Here is a 6,733-nt window from a genome sequence, read left to right as displayed (position 1 = left end):
CAGTGAGAATCGTACCACATGTAGGTATATTTTTGATGTGTTTATGGAGGGAGGTGAGTTCTGCATCCTCTTACCCTGTCATTTTATTCCACCCCCTAAAGAAATTTATTATGAGGAATTGGCTCATGCATCTATGGAGGGTGAGAAGTCTATCTGCCGTCTACAAGCTGGAGACCCAAGGAAACCAGTGGTATAGTTCAGTCTGAGGCTGAAGGCCTGAGAACTCGGGGAGCTCATGATTTAATTCCCAGTCCTAGGGCAGGAGAAGACCAATATTTCAGCTCAAGCAGTCAAGCAGAGAGGCATATTTTCCCTTCGTCCACTTTTAAAAATTCTATCGTGATCCTCAGTGGAGTGGATGATGCCCACTCACCCTGGGGTGGGCAGTCTGTTGTGTTTTTTTTTTAATAAATTATTTATTTTTGGCTGAATTGGGTCTTTGTTGCTGCACGCGGGCTTTCTCTAGTCATGGCGAGCAGGGGCTACTCTTCGTTGCGGTGTGTGGGCTTCTCATTGCGGTGGCCTCTCTTGTTGCAGAGCACGGACTCTAGGCATGCAGGCTTCAATAGTAGCAGCACGCGGGCTCAGCAGCTGTGGCTCACAGGCTCTAGAGTGCAGTCTCAGTAGCTGTGGCGCACGGGCTTATCTGCTCTGCGGCATGTGGGATCTTTCCGGACCAGGGATTGAACCCATGTCCCTTGCATTGGCAGGCAGATTCTTAACCACTGCACCACTAGGGAAGTTTGAGCAGTCTGTTTTATTCAATCCATTGATTCAAAATGCTAATATCATCTGGAAACACCTTCAGAGGCACACCCAGAAATCACATTTAGCCATATATCTTGGCACTTTATTATCCAGTCAAGTTGACACATAAAATTAACCATCACAAGTCCAACCCTTCTCAAATTAGCATCCATATGCATCTCCTTAAACCATAATTAATTTTCAAATAAACACAATGACAAGGTTATAATTGCACCTCAATAATACAACTCTTTTGTGTATAGATGAAAATATGCCAAACTCTGCCCCAGAAGAGGAGGTAAAGTTCTTGAGTGATGTTTATTCTTCTACTTGATATCCCATAACTTAAATACTGTGATGTAAAATTAACAATACTTAAATACTATGATATATAAAGTCAACATATATTTTATGATAAGAGAACGAGAGAGGGAAGAAAAGTATATGTGTTAACACACTTGTACATACACATATACACAAAAATATTCATAACAAAACAAGGAGGAAATACTCATGAGAATTATATTTCTATTTCTGAAGCTAGTCACTGGTCATAGCTGGTATTTGTAATTGTCTTCTACTACCCATTCTGTATTCCATTTGCCTTTAGCAAGCACCTCAGTTGGTTGTTCTTCTTTAGCTGGTGGGATAACTCAAGATTTCATTCCTGAAGTGTCTGGGCCATTAGTAGTCCTACCTCGATTGGGTTACTATAGTTTCCCATTGACCTTAATCACAGGACATGGTAATACTGAGAGACACCCTATCTGTTTTCCAGACATACTCTTACTTACCTCCACTGTGGAGCAGAAAAGTCTAATTTCCCCTTGGTAGCAGGATCAATCATCTCAGCCCACACTATAACTCCCTTCTTTGCCTATTGCTTCAGAAGCATGAGGAGCCCACAGTGGCCAGGCAGCAGTATTAACATCCAGGTGAATGGAATCATTGTTGTGTCTCTTGGTGGAATTATTTCTTTCTCTAGAACTAAGACCCCTAGGCCACCAGAGTGTTAGGTCATAGGAATAGGAAGCAAAAAATTTTCTAATGGGTCAGTGGAGGTAATAGTGAGTGATGCCATTTCCATTTCCACCCTATGTTTCCTGGATCCATGAATCCTGGCTACGGGAGAAACAGCAGTGTTGGGAGGTAGAGATATTGAATAATATCCTCTGAATTGAGAAGGAACTTTAAGACCAAAAAATGAAGCAGGTAACTCCATAAAGTGCAATTATGATGTTTATTTTGTGTAACTTACATATAGGCAGGATCAGGCGGACAATGATCCCAGAGGCATTAGCAGCTGCACTCTGTACCGCCAAAAGGAGTACAGGGAGATTTAAAGGGGCTAAAGCTAAAAGTAGAATCAGACTACCAAGGGAAAAGGATGCCCACACTGTTGAGAACTGGATGTTTTTCCTCCCCCTGTGGGTCTCATGACCATTAACCATTTGCATCAGCAAAAGGCATTCTTCTACTTTTCATATCTGATGAAGGCAAGGATAAAAGTTTATAGGGAACTTATCTCGCTTTGGCACATTCTTTGTGAGTAGGCTAAAGTTTTAGCCATGCATTAAGGGGAAGAGTAGGACTGCAGGCCTAATATGGAGCTAATAAAATGGACTCAGTGTGGTTCAGCCACATAAGGACCATATATTAGATGCCTTTCCCAAGCCCTGCAAGGTATTGTCATTGAGCTGGTGCTGTAACTGAGTCTTCAGAAGGCAATTCCATTGTTTTGTCAAACCAGCTTCTTCAGAATGGCGGGAAACATGCATGGTAAGACTAGTGAATTACATGAGCATGGGTCCATTGTTGTACTTCGTTTGCTGTGAAGTGAGTTCCTTGATCAGAAAGAATGCTTTATTGAATTACCATGACAGTGAATATGGCATTCTATATGTCCTCAGATGGTAGTGCTGGCAGAGGCATTGCATACAGGAAGGCAAATCCATATCCAGATAAGTGTTTATTCCAGTAAGAACAAAACAGTGTCCCTTAAATGATGACAGCAGTTCTGTATAATCAGCCTGCTTCCATGTAACTGGCTGAGTACCCTGGGGACTGGTGCCATATCAGGCACTCAGTGTTGATCTCTGCTGCTGGCAGGTTGGGCACTCAGCAGTAGCCTTAACCAAGTTGATGAGTCGAAGTCTGTGCTGCTGAGCCCATGCATAACCCCCATCCCTGCCACCATGGCCACTTTTGTTCATGAACCTATTGCACAATGACATAGGTGGCTGGGCAAAGAAGGTAACTGGTACCTACAGAATGGGTAATTCTATCCACTTGATTGTTAAATTCCTCCTCTGCAAAGTTCACCCTTTGGTGAGCATTCATATGGGACACAAATATATTCACATTTTTTTGCCCATTCAGAGAGACATATCCACAGACTTCTATCCCCAATTTTTCTTATCACCAATTTTCTAAACATGTTCCTTCCAAGTTCCTGACCATTAAGCCAAACCATTAGCCACATCTATGAATCGGTATATAATTGCACTTAAGCTATTTTTTCCTTTCAAGCAAAGTGAACAAACAGGTGTGCAACTCCAAGTTCTGCTCACTGGGAGGACTTCCCTTCACCACTATCTTTCAGGGATGTCTCACAAAGGGACAGTAGTGCTGCAGCTGTCCACTTCAAGGTGGTACCTGCATATCTTGTGGATCCTTCTGTAAACTAGGCCTGAGATTTCTCTTCCTCTGTCAACTGATCATAGGGAACTCCCCATGAGGCTATAGGTACTGGCTGGGAAGGAAAAGAGAGTGTAACAGGAGTGGGGATAATGAGCATTTGGACAACATCTCCGTGAAACTTACTTGTACTTTCAGGGCTCTTCAAGTCCAATCTCATATATTCCACTTATATTTGATGATGCAGTGCTGCTTTGCCTGCCCACTTTATTGCTTGGTGGTTCAGATAATACGTATTTCATGATGGTCAATTCCAGTTGCAAGATAACTTGGTGGCCCATGGTTAAATGTTCAATTTCTACTGAGGCCCAGTAGCAGGCCAAGAGTTCTTTCTCAAAAGGGGAGTAGTGATCTACAATGGATTACAGGGCTAGGCTCAAAAATTCTGAGGGCCTGCACTGCAGTTCACCTATAAGGACATGACATAGACTCCATACAGCTTCCCTATGTGCCACTGACAATTCAAGCATCATTGGATCTTCTGGGTCATGGGTCCCAAGTGGCAAAGCAGCTTGCATAGCAGGATGGGCAAGTTGCAAAGCTTTCTGTTACTCTGAGCCCCACTCAAAGCTAGTAGCTATTTGAGACACTTGGTAAATGAGCCAGAGTACCATACCAAAATGAGGAGTATGTTACCTTCAAAATTCAAAGAAGCCCACTAGGCAATGTGCCTCTTTTTGCTTATAGGAAGGACCAGATAAAATACTTACCCTTAACTTTAGAAGAGATATCTTGACATGTCTCACACCACTGGACCTCTTCAAATTTCACTAAAGTAGAATGCCCCTGAATTGTTGTTGGGTTTCTTTCTCACTGTCTAGCAGGCAAAGGTCCTACCAATAAGTCTAGAGTAGTAGCTATGTCTTACTAGGTCCAATCTTCATAATTTCATCAAAAAATTTCCACAAATTTTGTGGAAATGAAGGCAATCAAGATCCCTGTGAACCAAATTATGACATAAGGCTGGAGAGGTTATATACCCCTGAGCTAGGATGGTGAAGGTATACTGCTTGTCTTGCCAGCTGAAAGCAAATTATTTCTGGTGGTCCTTATTAACAGATGTAGAAAAAAAAATCATTTGCCAGACCAATAGCTGCATGTTAGGTACCAGGAGATGTGTTAATTTGCTCAAGCAATGAAATCACATCTGGTTTAGCAGCTGAAATTGGAACCATCTCCTGATTAAGTGTATGATAATCCACTTTCATTCTCTAAAACCCATCTGTCTTCTGCACAGGCTGGATAGGTGAGTTGAATTAGGATGTTTTGGGAATCACCACCTCTGCATTTTTCAAGTCCTTGATGGTGGCACTAATATCTGCTATCCCTCTGGTAATGTGGTATTGCTTTTGATTTACTATTGTCCTAGGTAGAGACAGTTCTACTGGCTTCCACTTAGCCTTTCCCATCATTTCCCTAACTCTAGAGGTCCGGGAATCAATGTGGGGATTCTGCCAGCTGCTGAATGTGCATGTATGTATTCCATTTTATGCATTCCAGAACTGGGGAAATAACCACAGGATGGATTTTTGGACCTACTGGGTCCCTGTGAGATGGACCTGAGTTAAAACTCCATTGATGACCTGACCTCCATAATCCTCTACTCTGACTGGTGGCCCACAATGACGTTTTGGAATTAGTGTTTGTTCAAAGCCAGTGTCCAGTTGTCCCCCAAAGATCTGATTTGTTCTTTTTTTCCCAGTGCACAGTTACTGTGATATAAGGCCGTAGGTCCCTATGGGGAAGGTTGGGAAAAGGAATAGTAGCATAAATTTTCGGTAATGTACCAGGTCCTTCCTCAAGGCTGTTCAGCCTCTCCCTCATTCAAGGGATTCTGAGTTTGTAAACTACAATCAAGTCCAGGAATTGAAAGAGGGACTGTGACTCTGTTTCAATGATTTAGGTTAGACTTTTGTTTTCTTGACCTAGAACTTCTCTGTTTATACATATCAAGTAAGAATTTAGTAGGTTTCCCATCTATTTCATTCTAGGAACACCATGATCAAGCAACCAACATCATAGGTATGCATGAGCCAGACTATTCTGATTACTGCTCTGAATCTGCTGTCCATTATGGTAATTATGTCTACCTTGTCTTTAGTAATTGAATGCTGACACTTGGACCCCTATCACATCAAGATCCAATTACTCCCATTGCATTTAGGTTTCTCAATTCAGTGACTACTGTTCTCACTGTGAGGTCTGACCTACAAAGAAGAGAATAAATAGCTCCTCAGTGATGCTGCTTTTCTCAGAAGTTTATTTCTCACAGTACTGCTTAAAAGTATGTCTTCTGGACCCTCCCAGTGTGGGTGAATAGGTCCTAAATGGAAAAAACATTGTAATATGGATTTTACAGTCTCCCTAAGCCTTTGAATCCCTTTCTCTACATTAAACCAGAAATGCAGGTCGAGTATGTCCAGTTCGCTCACTGTGGGCAACTTTTGATCCATGTTTCAGTCAATGAACCAACCAACCAACCCACCAGACTGTTAGAGCCCTGTCTCCCTCCCTGAGCTGCAACATTAAATGCAGAATCTCTGCTTGGTGAGTCTATATCAATAAATTTGTCCTGACTCAACTTTATGTTCCTTCCACCATTATTCCACACCCTTAGTAGCCATTCCCACACATGTTCCCTGGTTTTCTGTCTGTGTAAATTAGAAAACTTAAGTAGTTTTTTTGGAGTGTAGTACAATTCTTCATGGGTCACATTTTTTATCTCACCTTTAGGGGCCTGATGGGACTTGAGTCTAGAAGCAAAGGGAGGTGATGGGGGTGACTCCTGAGGAGAATCAGCCTTTTCTTGCATGGCAGCTGCCCCAGGTGAGGCTATTAGAGTTTTCTCAGGCAATACGGGACTTATCCCCTCAGATAGGGGTGGAGGAGCCACTACCACTGGGAGTGGGGAAGCCACCATCATTGGCGGTGAGGCTGCTTCCACTGGGTATGGATAGGCCTCTTCCACAGCAAAAGAAGACTCATCAGAATTTAGCAGCTCAGTCATCAAGGTCTTCTCATGAATTCCCATCTCAACTTACAGGATCCCATTCTTTCCCAGTCAGTGCTAGTCCGTGCTCTTACTTTAAAAGTAGACATCCTGTGAAGATAAGAGTTCAGGTTGCATTGTCATTCAGCCAGTCTCAGAATGAGATTCTGTGTTTGATTTTCAGCAATCTTATCTCTGTGGCTACAGGAGCTAAGAGTCTCCTTCAGGGCACATTTGGAAGTTTTCAGATTATTAATATGGCAATTGAGCTGGGAATTTGAGTCCCTGAGCTCATCCTTT

At 42.5% G+C, this 6,733-nt stretch overlaps 1 pseudogene; it reads right to left on the bottom strand.

The window, feature by feature from the left end:
• Positions 1-1,759: 1,759 nt before the first annotated feature.
• On the bottom strand, positions 1,760-6,475 carry LOC101283531 (uncharacterized; annotated as a pseudogene).
• Between the last annotated feature and the right edge of the window lie 258 nt (positions 6,476-6,733).

Source organism: Orcinus orca, chromosome X (genome assembly GCF_937001465.1).
Source record: "Orcinus orca chromosome X, mOrcOrc1.1, whole genome shotgun sequence".
Classification (NCBI taxonomy): Eukaryota; Metazoa; Chordata; class Mammalia; order Artiodactyla; family Delphinidae; genus Orcinus; species Orcinus orca.
Note: the sequence above shows the minus strand (reverse complement) of the source record. Positions and strands in the feature narration are given on the sequence as shown.